This window comes from Pinus tabuliformis, chromosome J (assembly GCF_031772625.1).
Source record: "Pinus tabuliformis cultivar Carrire ecotype Pingquan chromosome J, CPIR1, whole genome shotgun sequence".
In the NCBI taxonomy this organism is placed as follows: domain Eukaryota; kingdom Viridiplantae; phylum Streptophyta; class Pinopsida; order Pinales; family Pinaceae; genus Pinus; species Pinus tabuliformis.
Window position 1 is genome coordinate 111,378,561 of NC_142295.1, and position 18,925 is coordinate 111,397,485.

An 18,925-nucleotide genomic window follows, 5' to 3' on the forward strand; every position below is an offset into this window, starting at 1 on the left:
ATATGGTTGTATGCGTGTTGTTGGATTAACTCATCACTTTAACTTTTGGACTTGTTGGGAAGGGATCCTTAGGGGTCAATTGAGTCAATTTTGAGTAAATTTTGTAGTTTTTTTTGTAACGAATGTAAAGTCTCCATGAAATGTAGAAGCAGAGTGCGAAGTTAGTAGAAGTCAAAGGGGCTTTAGCCCCTTAGTTGGGTAGGTGATAGAGTTGTTTTGAGACCTGCCCATGGTATACATACCATGGTATTATAAAGCAAATGTTATATAAAGTTGAGTCATAGCGAGTCTTAGGAGTAACTTTTTGTGAAAAATCATTATAAGCACAACGTGTTAAGGCAAGAAAAGTATGTTTCTTGTACTTAGGCGAAAGGGGAAGGCTCCTGCTGCTCAGTGCATGGGGACCTTGGTAAGTCCACAGGCTGAGTGCGCAGGCCCCTGCAGCTGAGTGTGCAGGGATAGGAAGTATGTAATTGAATGTTTATACTTAATAAAGACTATTTTGAGATGATTTTGATGCATCTATGCCTTGTTATTTACTTCTACTAAAGTTTATGGATATTTTCTCTGTGATATGGTTTATGTGAATTAATGCTTATTTACTGCGTGAAACTAGTATATCTGTAATATTTATGCATGATAAGTACAACTAAGCACCTTCGCGAAGATCTGGAAGTCGTTTAGATAGATTTGCAGTAGTTTTCTATCGAAAGGATTAGATCTGTGCGAAGGCATATCTAAGCCATAAGGGTATCATAAAACCATCACATAGGCCTATGGATGTAGAAACCTGGTTCTAGCATCCCCCAATACTACTTTGGGTGAGACTGCAGCCTACGCTATGTAGGTTGTTTTCGAAAGGGAAAATAGTTAGGGTTTTGTTGGTTGGCACAATTAAAGTTGAACCTAGGTCAGGCCCCATCAAGCTAACGAATGGTTCTGTTACCAAGATTGGGATCTATCTGACGAATGTGTGATGTTGAATAAGTGGTTCCATACTAAGAAAGAAATCGAAAAGTGGCTCAATCGAAAGTTGCATGTGTTTGTAGCTGAGGAGAATAGAAACCGCAATTGTCCAATGAACAGTAGTTGAACAGATACTTGTACATAGACGAAATCGAAGCCTTTTTATGTTTCTTCCCTTGTGAATTTCATGAGTGGATGTCTAATTTAGCGGACAGTCAGGGTACGTGGAGGCTTGACGGCCCTATTATGTGGACTCCAAAGCTGGTGAAGCACTTGGAAGCTTCAAAAAATAAAATCGTGCGGGTTGTTGATCACTGGATTGATCGTATCATAGGAGGGTTCGTCATTGAGCTTGCAATTGATACGACCATCATCTATAGCAACATAGAGCGCAGGCTCTTCAAGGGACCGCGAGGTAAGTACTTAAAATATCTGAAAACTTGGATTAAGATGTTGTTGTGTGAAAAACAGGTTATGCCATTACCTTGATGTTTGGGACTACGCGAAGCGGAAAACCCTTTAGAAGGAACAGAGAATCATGCTCTGAATACAATCCACTTCTAGGATCCTCTTCCAGTGATGACAAAGGAACTATTATAAGTACATAGTGAAGTGCGATGCAGATAGTAAGTCAGGGTATCCCAAGGATACCTCATCCATCCACTCCACCTCCACCTTCACCTCTACCAATAAACCTACACCTTCACCTCCACCTCCACCTTTGCATCGACCATTCATCATATCGAGCATGATGAAGATGCCAATATTTAAAGGGGTAGGGAATGAAGACCTCGAACAATTCTGGTTTGTTGCAAATGTTGTGTGGATAGCACAACAAATTACAGATGATAATATAAAGAAATTGCAACTGGTCACAGTGCTACAGGATAGGGTGCTAACCTGGCATATTAAAATCTTTCAAGATAAACCTGGCACGATGTTGGTAGAGACTCAGCAAGCGTTGAACAATTATAACTGTGGCTAAGTTGGAAATTTTGCGTGTGACTGTCAGAACCCAACACTTCCATCTTGTCAATATTGCAGATAGTTTGATCATGTGATAGAAGATTGCCCAGTGTTGATTTCCAAGATGTAGGTCAAAAAGATGCAACAACCTACATAGAACATGCAGATGATGAGGGTGTAACCTCGTGAAGAAGATCACAGTATTAATATCGTAATGCGCAGTGATATGGTCACTTGGAGAAGATAAAGGAAAGCAACCAGAGACTGAAGGATGGGTGCGCAAGGCTACTGAAAAGAAGGTCAGGTTTGACATCAACATGGCTAAACAAACTTTTCTGGAGGTCAAGAAGAATTTTGCTGAAACTTCTACGTCAGGGAGTCAAGAGAAATCAACCGGAAACAATGAAGTGCAGGACGTAGATCCCTCACTATTATCCACTTCTCTAAAAGCATGTATGAAGTTGTTAAGAGATAAGAAGGTAGTGGAAGGGCTCCAGGAACTAATCGATGATTGTATGGGAAAGTTTAAGATTCCTTCAGAGCAATGTGCTATTAGGAAACTGTGTAAAAAGCGAATAGGGCACGAGATGTATGGGGAGATTTTTGATCAGTGGTTGTCATTGATGTCAACCTAGGCAACACCAGGGGCTACCTCGATCTTTCATGGGAATTTTTACATGACAAATTGCTCTATTTTGAGTCAAGGATCTTTCAGATAGATTATACTCATTGAGATGTTTCTGTTGATATATGGCACGCCAAGTAATTCATCACATTTGAGAGATATTGATGTTTGAAGTTAGTAACCTCAATTAGTGCGCTAAAACCCTTTGGGGTTGTGGCATGGCACTCATAATTTGTTGTGGTAATTGAATAGTCAATAATTAATAATAAAAGAAATTGCTCCTAAAATCCCTACAACATTCACTTGTTGAGGACCATTTCAAATCAAGACATTGATATAAATAATGACCCTCATATCCTCCTCTAATAGGGATTTTGTGGCTTCAAACAAGTCATCGTGGCAATTTTACTATAACATTTTTTCTATGAAGCTTCAGAAGCTGAAGTTAAAACCCATTTGAGCCAAAATCTTGATGAACTTTGTGATCCAATTTCAGTGCTTAGTTCGCTATATTTTTGAAGATATGATATGAGGAAGTTAGTTTTTTTGCAAGATCCTGAATTCCATGTCAAGCAGGTGACGTTGGTAAAATCATCATAACTTTCTCTCTGAGCATTAGATTCAAATTTTGTAAATATTCACAGAAAGAAAAACTACACACCACAAAGAAAACTACACGCAATAAGGAACGAGCACACAGAGTTGATGTTAGGGAGCCAGGGTACAGCCTTGCCTCAGCAGACTGGTGCCACTCGTCCAGGTGATACAACGATGGAGCTGAGGGGACTGACTTGACTCCCAGTCCATCCTTGATGATTGGGGTGTCCTAGGTTAGGGATTTGGTCTGATGTGCCTCTCGTATGTGGTACCACTCACTTCAAGATGGTGGGCCAGAGGGGACAGCTTGGAACCCAAGCCAATGGTGTGTCCCAGGTTAGGGAGCTAGGCAACATGGCCTAATTTCTAATGGTTACCACCACATGGCCAAGATCATGGGTGGTCCTAGGGTGCCGACCAGCTCCTAGTCCAATCGGAGGATGGAGTGTCTCTCAATAGGGTTCTGACTAGGGTACAGACTAGGGTTAGGGAGAAAGGTTGCCTTGCCTGAGCTGTACAATGTCCACATACCAGAGTGGTCCCTCAGGGGACAACTAGGTCTTATCTCCCAGCCCATCCTTGTGGGATGGGGTGTTCCCAACTGAACCTTAAATCATTCCATATTTTTTTCTCTATTCCTAAAGGGTCACATGGAATTTCATACAATTTTTCTCCACTGAACCAGTCTATAATCAAGTCATCATGGGAGATTGGGCATAACTCTTTATTGAAGAATCCAATATTGATCAAACCTGTGGGGTTGGAAAACAGCCTCAGAGGGCTACCATGGGGTGAAATTTCAGATGCTAGAGATCCGAAATTAAATAGATACAACAGATTCAATATCGAGCTCCTAGAAGGCAAGAAAAAGCATGCATTCAAGGCTCACTGCAATAAGGACCACACATCAACAGTCAAGGGTAAGCCTCCTATAGCAAGGTATGTATGATTAGTGTTTACATTAGAAATATAAGTATCATCTCTGACATATGTCTTTGCAAGACAACGTAAGTACATACAGGGTCTCAGTTATATCTCTATGTATTTATATGTCACAGTTAGTTTTGATACCACATTTCGGATGTCCTATTATTGATACTACACATTTGATGATACATATTCTTGATGCTACACCAAGTCTGCTAAATATATATGATGTTGTAAGTTCATGTTACTTGTCTTGTCATAGTTGATAGAATGGTCTCTGTTGTTGTACTTAGAACTTGTTGCATCACAAGCCTAGGGTCTTTCATAAGTTTTTATTGTATATATCTTTAGGTCAGTTCTCAATATAGTCTTGCATAGAGTCTAGGCCTATATCAAGAGTGGGAGTCTTTGTTTATTGCTGCAACAAGTCAACAACAAAAGTGACAAGCACACTTCATGTACGCATTATAATTTTAATTTGTATTTATTCATTATTATGGACTTACATGTGTTTTGCAGGCAGAGGTAAGTTGAAAGGTATTTTGTTTTGTTTTGGGATTGGCTTCATCGGGCAAATTTTTCATGCAAGTAGAAGAAGATTCAAGTACAACTTCAAGCAAGAATACAAGAGCAGAAGTATAAAATCAAAGGGAGCATTGCAGCGGGACATCCTTTGAAGACATGACAACCATCCATATATTGTGAAGAAGTGTCAAGGCCAAGAGTCATCATTGTAAAGTTGTAAAAACAATGTAAAATTTGAAACAAGAACTATAAACTCAAAATGTGAACTCTAACCAAAAAACCCCCCAAAAAACATGAAAAACAGTGCTAAAAACGTAAAGTATTGAGGATAAGAGGTTTTTTTTTCGAGGGTAAATTTTCAACATTTTGAAATATTGGCGCAAAAGATTTTATCATGACTCTGAAAAACATTAAAATTTCAAAAGAATAAATTAAAAAAAAACAACGAAAAAGAACCAAAAAAAATGTAAAACAAAAAAATAACAAAACGTAAATAAAATTATATAGTAAAAACAAAACATAAAATTAAAAAAAAACAAAAAAAAAATCAATTATATAAAAAAGACAAAAAAAATAAATCAAACATACTAATAATAATAATAATAATAATTAACCCAAAAAAAAATCAATCATAAAATTGTTAAAAAGAACATAAATAAGCTATAAAAAATAAGAATTAAAAAACTAAAAACAAAAATTAAAAATATAAAGAAATAAATAATAAGAAAAACATATTTCTAGAAAAAATGTAAATTTTTTATTTTATCTCGTAAACTATACAAAATTTGAAAAAAAAAACCTATAAAGTTAAGAATAGAAAAAAATTAACAAAAGACTATAAAAAATAAATAAATTAAAAACAAACTAGATTAAGAAAAGAAATAGAAAATTAACCAAAAAAAAAAAGATTAAAAACTACTAAAATTAAGATTAAAAACGTTAAAAAAAAGCCTAGAAAAACAAAAAAATATACTCAAATAAAAAAAAAACAAAAAACAAATAATATATATATATATATATATATATTTTATTTAAAAGAAAAAGAAAATTGCGCATTTTTTATTTAAAAAAAAATAAGCATATATATATTAAAAAAAAAAAAAAAACTTGTGCATTTTTTATTTAATAAAAAAAATAAACATATAAATTTAAAAAAATATATATATTTAAAAAAAAATTATGCCATTTTTTAATAGACATTAATTTTTTTTTAAATATCTATTTTAAATTAAAAAAAAAATTGTTTTTGGGCCCGGCTTGCCGCCGCCCATGGGAGCCCGGCCCTAGGAGGTGGAGCTACCTACAACTCCGTTGCCTAGGGCCACACCCCCATTGGCGGCCAGTTGGTGGCAGGCCGGGCCCATATATATATATATATATATATATATATATATATATAAAATACGTATTAAAAAAAAATTAATGTCTAATTTAAAAAAAATTAACAATCGCATAAACTTTTTTTTAAAATAAAAATATATATTTTTAAGAAAATTACATGTTTAATTTTTTTTTTAAATAAAAATGTGCATAATTTTTTTGTTTTCTTTTCAAATAAGAAATATATATTTAAAAAATTAAATGTTTATTTTTTTAAAATATATATATGTATATGTTTGTTTTAGATTTTAAATGTTTTTTGGTTTTTTTTTTTTTTAATTAATATATATATATATATATATATATATATATATTTTAATTTTAATTTTTTTTTGCTCTGAATATGTTTTTGTTTTTCTATTTTTTTAACGTTTTTAATAGTTTTCTTTTATTTTTTTTGTTTTTTTTGGGTTAATTTTCTTTTTTCTTTTTTTAATCTCGTTTGTTTTTATTTTTATTTTTTTTAATGTTTTTTTTTTTTCTTTTCTATTTTTACTTACTTAATTTTATAGTTTGTTTGTTTTTTTTTCCAAATTCTATTATGGTTTACTAGATAAATTTTCTCTTTTTTAATTTTTCTATGTTCTTTTTAGTCTTTTTTATATATATTTCTATATTTGTTTTTTTAAGTAATCAACGTTTAAAAAAAATAATAACTAGAAAATTTGTTAAGTAATCATGATTTCAAAAAAAATTGGACATAAAAAATTTTTAATTGTCCAAAAATGTAACATTTAAAAAAAAAATCATACTTAATAAATTAAAAAATTTAAAGCGTAAAAAATAAGCGATCTAAAAAAAAGGTATGCATAGTTAATCCATTAAAAAATTTAAAGTGTAAAAAATATGGCCTCTAAAAAAAAATGTTGATGCTACATCAACACGTTTCAAAATTAGCATGAAAATCACTAACATTTAAAAACAAATATTTATATTTGATACATAAGAGAATTTAAAGTGTCAAAAATATGCTCCAAAAAAAAAAAAGAGTGTATTCTGCATTGCCACTTTTTAAAATCGGGTCACTTTTTTGCTACCTATACAAAACAAGTAATCGTATCAGTTCCTGTTTCAAAGTTTACATTGTTTAAAAGATTCATTTGTAAAAGTGTCATCATTGAAAGAGTCATTACTGTAAAAGAGTCAATCTGCTTAGAGTCAAAAAGGCATTACTGGGAGGTATAGGAGTCTCTATTGGGATGATGTTTTGGTTGGGTTGCAGGTCATAGTGTGATTGGGTGTTCAGTCAAATTCATTGTAAATTATATTGTATCGTGGATCATTGTCCATGGTACGAGAATCCACACCCTTGTCTCATTTCAGTCATTATAGGGTGGCAAGGAGGTGTAGGCTAGTGCATGAAGTCACCTATAGGTTGGAGCCCTTGAACACTTCAAGGTGGTAGGGTGGTGCTAGGGTGAGTTGCGGCTCACTTGGGTGTTGGGGCATCCATTCAGCTGACTATTGATAAAACCAAGGCATTGGGGCGTCCTTCTAGTGGGAGCTGGAGAAGAATTCTTTTAACAATGTAAACTTTGAAACGGGAACTATAAAGTCAAAACGGGAACTCTGGCCCAAAAACCCCAAAAAAACCACAAAAACAGTGCTCAAAACGAAAAGTGTGTATACTGGAACGATGTTTTTTTTTTTTAGGTGTCAATTTTGCGGCTGTTTTAAAAATGGCAGTGACTACGAAATTTTCTACGTAATTTTCCTGCAAAATATAGCTTCAGAACGAAAGTGTTGATACTGGAATAATGATTTTTTTTTTAGGTGTCAATTTTGCAGCTGTTTTAAAAATGGCAGTGACTACGAAATTTTCTACGAAATTTTCCTGCAAAATATAGCTTCAGAATGAAAGTGTTGATACTGGAATAATGATTTTTTTTTTAGGGTCAATTTTCATACTTTTTAAAAAATGCTAATAAAACCAATTTTTTATGTCTCAAACAAAGTTAAATTTTAAGGAAAAAACACATTAATGTTTCTGGTAGAATATCATTTTTCTTTCCTCAGTATAAATTTAACATGTTTTCAACCAAAATCAATAGTTTCTCATCTTAATAAAAGAATCAACGCTAGAGCTTAAGTCCCATGGTGGAGCACTAACTCAATCTACAACATATCAGGTGACTTGAAGTAGTTAACCCCCTTGCTACCTTATGATTCGATATGCTCATTATTACACTAAAAAATGTCACCTTGACTACTTACAGTTAGTATGGCTCAAATCAACAGTCATGCTACCCTCTTAGGCAAGTCTCATGCCTCTGTTATCCATCTCAAACTCAAAGAAGAGAGAAAGTCTTGTAAAAATCATGTTTATCTCTGGGGTCGCAGGTTCTCTCTAGTCTTACCTGCGGGGACGCGGACCTTGTTCACAAAATCTGCGTCCATGGACGCTCTGTATGTTAAGGGACAGGTGCGTCCCTCTGTAAAAGGCAAAATGCGCGAGTTTTATCTTGAAAAAGTTACTTGTGGTTACTTCTAGAACATTCTAGAGGTCGGTTTGATGAAATGGATGCGCCTCCAGTTGGTTCATGTATCTCTATTAAGGGGGAACTTATCCCATCAATAAGGGAGCTATCCCACCCATAGAGGGGGATGATCCCATTGATAGTGGACCTGAATAACCTCTTTACAGCACTATAAATAAAGGCATTGAGCCAGAAGGAGAAGAGGTTGGAGCTATACATTTTCTTTGGGTAAATGCTGCAGGATTTAGGTCTTCCATTAGAGCCTTTGTGAGGAGAGATTGTCTTCACTTGATTCTACTTGGGAGAGGGTGAGCTTTGTCAAAGTAGAGGAAAACCCTTGATGGACCCTGGGAGGAACTTGCACAACACCAAGGCCAGGTTGTAAGAGTTTCTTTGTTTCGTTATTAATACAAACTGGTTTATTTTTCTCAATAGCTTGTGTTAATGAGTTATTTCATGTGTTCCTTGGTCTGCATGTTGAATATATGTTTTATTATATGAAATGCAAGTGCTTGGTAATTGTTTGATTGTTTGTGGTTGCAGGAATTGACTTGAAGGAGGAGCTCATCCGGATCGTCAAGAACGGACTTCAACAACAGCGTTTTGGAATAAGGTAAGCCTAAACACTTGTAGTTTTCATGTTGTAAAAGGTGTATTTAGAGAAAGATCACTCCATTTTGTCTTGTTTGTCATTAGAATGTCTTAGACTTCTAGGAAGGTCAGTCGTGTCCGCACCCTTGACAGATTCCGTGTGACAAATTGGCGACTCCACTGGGGAATCCATTAATGAGAGAGTCTTTTCCTTTATATGAACTTTGCTTTGAGAAAATCATTTTTATTTTCTGGTTTTTGACTGTGAGAATTAGTATTTGGGTGGCTTAGCTTTAGATTTAGTTAGATTTGGTTTTTCTTCATTTTTCCAGAAGGACGCACCCTCTTAGTACTGCACAGTGCGTCTTTGGACGCGCTGTTGCCGTCTGCACAGAGCGGGGCCGCACCTGTGACAACGGGTTGCCTGCGTCTTCCTGTAAAACTTAAGAAAATTCCATTTTTGCTTTAAATTGCTTTTAGATTTTGTTTTTCCTTAGTGTTTTCTGCCCAGATCCTTTAGTACCCTGTCAAGAATTTTCACCTGAACTTGTTTTGTGAGCTTTGAGTGTTTTAGTGGTTTTCAACGAAGTTTAGACCTAGGGTTTGATTTTTGGAAAGGCTTTGTAGTGACTTTGATAGTAGAAAGTTGTCCAGCCTTAGATCTCTCTGGTTAGTCAACCTTCTTAGAAGTCGGGCCTGTCGTAAAGTCTCCTTTTGTGAGCAACTTGCCATTTGAGTTGTTTTGGGTCAAATTTCGAATTACTTGTTTATAAAGTATTGATTTCCATTTTACAAAAAGAACAAAAAGATTAGAATTTTGTTTTGGCTAGTTTTTGATTCTGCAATAAGCTAGTCCTTGATTTGATTGTGATCAAGTAAAACACCTTAGAAATAATCATTGTTAGTTTTGACCTCGTTAAGGTTGCTTAGAGTAAATTTACCTTTAGTTTGCTTATGAGTGCGATTGATTTTTGTTTACATTAGATTTACTTGCTTTATTAAAAGAAAAATACAAAAACATCTTCTTAAAAAGTCTTGTTTCAAGTAGCTTTTTGTTTTCAAAAGAAGAAAAGAGTTTTTTCGTGCATGTAAAGAGAAGTTATGTTTTTATGCTTGGAAAAGAAAAACGAATTGTTTCTTTGATTGTCTTCAATTAAGAAGTTGCTTTTATAAAGATTGCATTCTCTCAACTTTTTAGTTAAGCAATTCATCGAAAAAGTAAAGTAGTGGATAAATCATTTTAGGTGCATTTTGTAGTGGTTTCGAGTCGAGTCAACACACCACTAGTTTCACTTCCATCACCTTTTGACTTAAGAAACAACCTTAAAAGTAACGCTTAAATTAAAATCAATCTAGTAATCTTTATTTTTCTAGGGCTCTGAAGCACCAACATAGCTTAGGCTAGGGTCTTGGAGTAGGTGAGTACTTAACTCTCCAAGACTACAAAACCAAACAGATAGTCTATCTTGAGTAGAACAAATCCAATTGTTTCAGTTACATTCTGGGAAAGCTCCTCTTAAAGGAGAAGCACGAGCTCGTGTCCGAACCAGTGAGGGGATCATTCCTCCCTCGTTGGGAACGACGCCAGGCAGTACGTATTACAAACGGTAAACCTCGGATTAACCATTGTCGAGGAGCCAGGGGTCACTTATCGGTAAACCTTGGATTGTTGTCAAGGAGCCGGTAAGGGGATTGGAGCTTGCTACTCTGCCCTTGCGTGCTGTCGGAGTTTAGACTGTTCCCCCAGGTGTAATTGTTGTGATTGGTAACCTTAGTGGCCATAATATCTAGGATTCTACCCAAGGTGACGGTGGAGGGAAGGTCCCACTGTACCTGGAGCAGACGTCGGTTATACTCACTTGGATTTTCTGGGGGGTTCGCTTCACTTCGAGACGGTTAAAGTGGAGGAACTTGGTCCAGTCTATTCATTAAGCAGGTTGCCGGGGTAACTGTTCCACCCACTATTTCTGTACTGAATCCTGCGAGGTTGGGCCTAATCACCAACTAGCGCTTTTGGTCCGGAAGACTACTGTTTGTGTGTGGTTTGACGCTCTAGATTATTTAGGCGTGTGCTTCAAATTTGATTGGTTCTTTAGAAGACTTTAGGTGGTTTGATTTGAAATTTTTTACTTTGTTTTCGTGTGTTGTAGTTAAAATCTTTAATTGTGGCGGAATTACCGAGAAGGTCCCGTCGAATTGCGGGCCAGTCTCCTGAGATTGTTACCGGAATAGATTTGTTAAGAAAACTCCGTAAATCGCGGGGTGAATCTCCTGAAGACATTCCGGGTCATTTAGAAGGGTTAAAGGTCCTTGTAACTCCTCCTAGTGGCAGTAGAGTAGGATCACCTGAAGAAGGAGAATCTTCCTTGGTAGTCCATCCAGATTACCAAAGTTTAGAAACAGGTTACAATCCCGAAGCTGTTACAGTTTCCGAGCTTGCTGGTAGTTTTTCATCTGCCAGTGAAACAGGCGAAGAACCTGAAATTTCAGAACCTGTTACTCCAACTCCTAGTGTTCCTGATTCACCAAGAATAGAAAGAATTATCACCGAAAATCTTCCTGTTGGATTAATTGCTATAGAAGAACTTGTTCCAGAGGAAGAAATAGGCGTTTCTGATTCTGAAGATCTAATTACCCTTGATCTAAGGGAGCGTGAATCCATCTTTTACAGTCCTCCTAGAAGTGAATCTTGGTACCTTGCATTAACCAATTTTTTAGACAACTCAGTAGGTTTTTCTACACCTCGTACTCCGGTTCCACCTAGAGGAATTCATTCTCCTGTAAATATGTCTGGTCAGTCATCTGTGTTTTCACAAAGTCCTGAATCATTTTTACATGGCGGTCCTTCTGTTCCTACTGGGTATCAATCACTTTCTGGTACCTTTGCGGGAGCATCTCCTCAACCCGTTGATCATGGGTTATTAGTTGGAAACAGTGGTAATGTACCATTGAGTATAGGTGACGTTTATATGATGTCAGGTTCAACTCCCATTAACCAACCTCAAGGTGGCCAATTACCGCCTGGGGGGCAACCTTCGTTAATGCCTGGGGGGCAACCTCAAGGTACTTCATTCGTGACTGGGGGGCAACCTCAAGGGTATCAACCCCAGCCTCAATATGTACCCCAAAGTCAACCTCAGTATCAGTATCAACCTCAAGGATGGCAACCTCAAGGATGGCAACCCCAAGGGTATCAACCCCAAGGGTATCAACCTCAAGGATACCAACCTCAAGGTCAAGGTCAACCCCAGTATTCGTATTTACCTCAAGGTTATCAACCTACGGGTCAATACCCTGGTCAAGGTTATCAACCACCTCAAGGGCAATCATATGGGACTGCACCTTACAGTTATCAACCCTATCCTCAATACGGCTATGGATCTCAGTATCCTCAACCTGTTACGAGTCAATACCCTGGAATGTTAACATGGGATCCGTCACAGGGTCAACAGATGTCGCAACCAAGTATACAGTCGGTACCTCAAGCAGGACAACCTGCAGTTCCTGGTCCACCCCAGCAACCGCAACCTGTCCAGTCAAGTGTTCAGACCCCTGTAACTTCTGTAGTTACTCAGCCGCCAATTGCACCTAGTACTCCACCTCACACGGCTGCAGCAACTACCGCTTCATCTACCATGCTTACTTCTGGAGTATCGGCAGCTCCGGTTTCTACTGTCCCTGTAACCACTCCTCAGACATCTGTACCGTTGTCTGGACCCACGGTTCAAACCACAGTCCAGATGCCTGCAGGCCAACCTGGTACAAGTACGGTTGTTACTACTCAACCTCAATTTGTTCAACCTCCGTACCAGGGACAGTATCAACCTGGGCAAGCTGCCCAACAACCGGTTTACCAGTATCAACCGTATCCTGGGTACACTTATCAACCACCTCAGCAACCCCAGTACGGTCCGGTTAATCCTGGTTTTCCAGGAGGATATAATATCCCCAATGCGACTCCTGTTCCTAGTTATCCTGGATATCCTCCTCCTGGGGCTGGTATTGTGACTCAGAGTTTTAGAGATCCTAACCGGCAGTTACCGTTTATTGCGACTTTAGATTTACCCGACTTGACGCGCCTAACGAACGATCCAATTCAATATCTTCCGTTCTGGCCGCCAATGCCAAATAAGTTGCCCAGCGATATACCCAAGTTCGAAGGTAAGTCTGGAGAGGATCCGTCTAATCACGTGATGACTTACCACCTCTGGTGTGCATCAAATTCCATCTCAGATGATTCCATCCGCTTACGTCTTTTCCAGCGTACACTCATTGGTCTCGCAGCCAAGTGGTACATTGAGTTACCACGGGCCTCTTTTTACAACTTTAGCCAGTTAGCTACCTCGTTCTTAACTCATTTTCAGTTACCAGTCAGATACGATAATGGTACAGAATTATTAACTTCGCTAAAACAATCGACATCCACGTACATTTCTGATCACATCCATGAGTGGAGACGTCGAAGGAGATTAGTGAAAGTTTTTATCCCGGACCAAATCTTAGCTGAATGGTTTGTCAAATCATTATTACCAAGAATTACTGAAGATGTAGCTAAGGCCGGAGTAGTTACTGAGGAGCAAGTCATTGCTCAGGCACAATACCTTGACTTAGTTTACACTCAGTCGGGTACGTTACACGAGAAAATTCCGGATCTTCCAAAGTCAAACCAAATCGCTGCTGCTCCTTCGGGATCTCATGCCGCTGATGGTATGATCGGTATCGTGACTACGAAGAGTAAGAAGAAGTCTTCCAAGACCTCCAATACTCCAATTATCACTTTGCCTGATTCTCCGACAGGAGAGTCTTCTCCTCCTGAACTTACCGCCGACATTCACGCTGTAGAGTCATCTACGGCCAAATCCAAAAACGGTGGAAAGAAGAAAGGAAAGAAGAAGGCTAAAGCAGACAAGGCTCCAAAGGAGAAAACGGAAAAGTCGGAAACCAATGACGAAAAGCGCAAACCTCGATATCCTTGTCTTATTTGTGAAGAAGATCATTTTACGAGAGACTGCCCTCATCGGGCCGAGGTAGTGAAAATAGTCAAAGGTTCTCCCACTCCTGCTGTGTTAAAAAATCCATTTCCAGAGCAGGAGAATAAGATGATAGGTTCTTCTTCGAATGCCAGTGAAGAACCCATTTTGATGATGTCTCATGTCAGGATTGCGACTCGATCGCAAGATTATGGTAGTAAGGCTCCTGTTGATGGTAAAGAAGCAGAATCTTCTCACTCTAACCCATCAACCTCAGCTCCTGGTTCCGATCCACTACAGATCGAAAAACCTAACCCAGACTTAGTGATTAAGCCGCCCGCCAAGGGTGTACTTCGAAGGTCTGCTTTCAATCCACATGCGAGAGCAGCCCAGAATTACAACATTGTTGAAGACTTAGCTGTTTCACCTTCAGCAATGTCGGCACTCGAAGTGCTGCAATCATGTCCAGCGCAACGAAAATTGCTTTTGTCGGCTATTGGAGCTGTCGATGTTCAGGACCCGAACCTAATGATCTTTGATCTAGAAAGTAGTACACCGCGTCTCCCCCATCAAATGGCTTTCCAAATTCCAGTGATAGTCAAAAACAGGCCTATTCATCGGACTGTGATTGATGAGGGAGCTTCTACGTGTATTATGTCGATTCAATGTTGGAGATCGCTTGGTTCTCCTTCGTTGAACCAATCCCCCACCATCCTTAAGGCCTTTGATGGCCGTGGGTTCCGTCCGTTTGGTATTCTACAAGAATTGCCTATAGGGGTCGAAGGTAAAACCGTTAGTCTGGATGTGGAAGTGGTTGATGCCCCTCTAGACTACAACCTTCTTTTGGGTCGAAGTTGGTCATATGCTATGACAGCGGTCGTTTCATCGGTCTTCAGAGTCATTAAGTTTCCACATAACGGTAAGATCGTGACTATTGATCAGCTGACATACTTTTCATCCGACCCAACCTCTTTAGAAACTATCCAGCATGTTGGTAAAACGACAATCCCTTATAGGGACATTGGTGTAGGTTTAGTTAAGGATTCCGGTTTACTGGGAACTTTTCCTCTCCCTCCACTCAATGCAGACCCTTCGTTCGCAACAATTCATATGATCACGTCAGAAAACATTATTTATGATGATCCTTGGTATGTTCCCTCTGACTCTGAGCTAGACTCACTCGGTGATGTTATGCCGTTGAGTCCGTATGAGATTGCTTATGAAGCTCTTATGTCTTTTACCGACTTTCATTCAACCGACCAAATGAATGTGGTCAGTGAAGAGTCACTTTTCACCTCACCCTTAGAACGGATAACGTTTCCCGAAGAAGTGTCATCTGACGAACAACTTCGCGAAATCCTAAGTGTAGATGATCTACCATGGGAAGATCTCCATCACAGATCTTCGTTTTTACCTAAGGATGATGCATTTGAAAATGATTTTTCATCTATCTTTACCGCTGAATATGTCAAAGACGCTCAGGATCCAACGAAACATTCTGATTCAGAGCTGAATTTAGGGAATATTTCTCGTACTATTCCCATTGATATTTCAGTGAAGCCCGGAATCGAGGAGAACATTCATATAGGTGCCGCATGTACTGAAGAAGAAATCCAAACTTACAAGGCCCTATTCCAAGAATTCCGCGACGTGTTTGCCTGGTCTTACGAGGAAATGCCGGGAATTGATCCTGCCATTGTTGTTCATGAAATCAAAACCTACCCGGATGCTAAACCCATTCGGCAACGGTTGCGTCAGATTCACCCTCGAAAAGCGGCTGCGATTAAAGCAGAAGTCGAAAAGCTGTTGAAAGCAGGTTTCATTTATCCGATCCCGTTAACGGATTGGGTATCGAATATTGTTCCCGTCAATAAAAAACAAGGAACAATAAGAATCTGTATCGACTATAGGGATATCAATCGAGCTTGTCCAAAAGACAACTATCCTACGCCTTATATCGATCAAATTATTGATGATTGTGCCGGAAGTGAGATGTTTTCCTTCATGGATGGTTTCTCAGGCTATAATCAAATCAATATTCTACCTGCCGATCAACCAAAAACGGCATTCATTTGTCCATGGGGGACATTTGCTTATTGCAAATTACCTTTTGGACTTAAGAATGCCGGGGCCACTTTTCAACGGGCGATGTCTTATGCATTTCATGACATCAAGCACATTGTGCAACCCTATCTCGATGATTTGCCTGCTCATTCTTTACAACGAGCTGATCACCTTGTCCACCTACGAGCAATCTTTATGAGGTGTAGGCATTATCGAATTCGGTTGAATCCCCACAAGTGTGTTTTCTGTATAGAAACAGGTCGATTGCTGGGATTTGTTGTTTCAAAAGCCGGCATTCGCGTCGATCCCTCGAAAGTCGAGGCTATCATCAAATTGCCTCCTCCTTCGAGTTTGCGCCAACTCCAAAGTTTGCAAGGGAAAGCGAACTTTTTACGCCGATTCATCCCAAACTACGCCGAGGTCACTAAAGGTTTTACACGGTTGTTGAAACAGAACGCACAATTCTTTTGGGACGAGATTGCCCAACAATCTTTTGATGCACTGAAACACGCGTTGACCCATGCACCGTTATTGCATCCTCCCAACTACAACCAGGACTACTTCTTATACCTCGCAGCTTCGCATTCCACCATTGGAATGGTGTTAGTTCAAGAAGATGAATTCAAAGCAGAGCATGTGATATATTATCTTAGTAGAACCTTAAATCCCACTGAGTTAAAATATTCGCATGTGGAGAAATTGGCCCTGGCAGCCGTTCAAGCTGTCCAGCGTTTTCGTCACTACATTCTTCTCCGCAAGACTACAGTTATTTCGGATTGCAACCCTATGATTTATATTTTGACAAAACAACTGCTAGGGGGCAAGTACTCTAAATGGATTGTTATCCTGCAAGAGTTCGACTTGGAGTTCGAGAAGTCCAAGTCTAAGAAATCTTTAGTTTTTGCGGAATTGATGTGTGATTTCCCGAGTGCTGACACAGAGACTGTGGCAGAGGAGTCCATTGTGGACGAATCTTTGTTTCTTATTAGCACTTTAGATCCGTGGTATGGGGATATAATCATCTATCTCCAAACCCAAACCTTTCGGCCTGAAGCTTCCAAGGAAGACCGTCGAAAAATTCGGTTTCGATCCCAGCAATACAGAATTATTGGAGATACACTTTATCGCCGGGGGCAGACTTAGTTTTTCGACGTTGTTTAACTCACGAAGAGGCTGAGAGAGTTTTGAATGATTGTCACTCTGGAGCATGTGGCGGTCATATGTCTGGGTATGCCACAGCTCAGAAGGTGTTGCGCGCTGGCTATTTCTGGCCGTCTATGTTTAAAGATTGTATCCTTGCTGTCAGAACATGCCACAACTGTCAAGTGTTTGATCGAAAGATGCGCGCTCCACCTGCTCCTCTCCACCCTATAATTGCCGCTGGTCCATTCGCCAAATGGGGCATTGACTTTATTACTTGTAACCCTCACTCGGCCGGGGGGCATGCGTATATCATCCTCGCGGTTGATTATTTTACAAAATGGGCCGAGGCGATGCCTACATTCGACGCAAGCGGCAAGACAGCTGCAGTTTTCGTATTCAATCATATCATAACTAGGTTTGGTGTCCCACAAGCAATCATTACTGACCATGGGAGCCATTTTCGAAACGTCATGATGACTGAGCTTACAAGCCAGCTTGGTTTGCGCCACGATAGCTCTACTCCTTATTATCCGCAAGCCAACGGTTTGGTTGAGTCAATCAACAAAGTTCTAGTCATCATGATTCGACGGATCATTGGTATCCATCGAACGAATTGGCATAACATGTTATTTTCGGCGCTATGGGCATATCGAACTTCAGTGAAAAATTCAACAGGTTTCACCCCTTTCCAGCTAGTTTATGGCTTAGAAGCTGTGTTACCTATTGAATGCGAAATCCCATCACTTCAAATGGCTGTCGAATTACTTCCAGCTACTTCCGAAGAGGAGAAACGGTTATTATACTTGGCTAAATTAGATGAGACTCGACGTGACGCTACTTTAGCTATCGAGACTCACGCGAAACGAATGAAAGCTCAGTACGATAAAAATGTAACCCCTCGAAGTTTTTCGGAAGGAGACCTAGTACTATTATATGATCAAGCTAACGATAAGCTAGGTGCCGGAAAATTCGTTCCCATGTGGCATGGGCCCTACATTGTAAAGCGAAAGCTAGCAAAAGGGGCTTATGAGTTAGTTGATTTTGATGGGGACTCTTTGGGTAAACCCAGAAATGGACTTTACCTAAAGAGGTATTATGCTTAAAATGATGGGTATGGAGAAATTTTTAGATAGGTTAGATTTTCTTTCTAGCTAGCAAGTGTGTTAGTTTAGTCAGTGTGCTTAGCTTAGCAAGTGTGGTTTTTCGTCATTATTCTGGCTTATCTTGGTTTTACTCTTGATATTGTAGATGTCGACGCCTCTCCAAACATACATTGGATTTGCTGATGGTGCTTGTCGTAGTACACGGAATATCTCTTCCGCAGCTTGGGTTATCTATTCGCCCTCTGACGAGTTAGTTTCTATGCATGGGGTAAGCCTCGGTCAAACAACGAATAACATTGCAGAATACAGTGCAGTGGTTGAATTATTATCCGAATCTATTTCATTTGGAATTCGACGTTTGATAGTGAGGTTAGATTCTGAACTTGTTGTATTACAGCTTAATAGAGTTTATGCCATTAGAAATCCTGTGTTATTAAGGTTGTTTTTGAGAGTGCGTCTCTTGGAACGTGAATTTGATTACATTGAATATCAACATATTCCAAGGTCTTTGAATACATTAGCAGATGCAATTGCTTCTCGAATGTTGGACAGACATTTACAATAATCATGCAAGTAAATTTAAAAACATTT

General features: G+C 38.9%; 1 pseudogene; it reads left to right on the top strand.

Moving 5' to 3' along the window:
• The first annotated feature begins 1,161 nt into the window (after positions 1–1,161).
• The window catches only part of LOC149225784 (putative LRR receptor-like serine/threonine-protein kinase IRK pseudogene), a 137,135-nt pseudogene continuing 119,371 nt past the window's right edge, over positions 1,162–18,925 (top strand).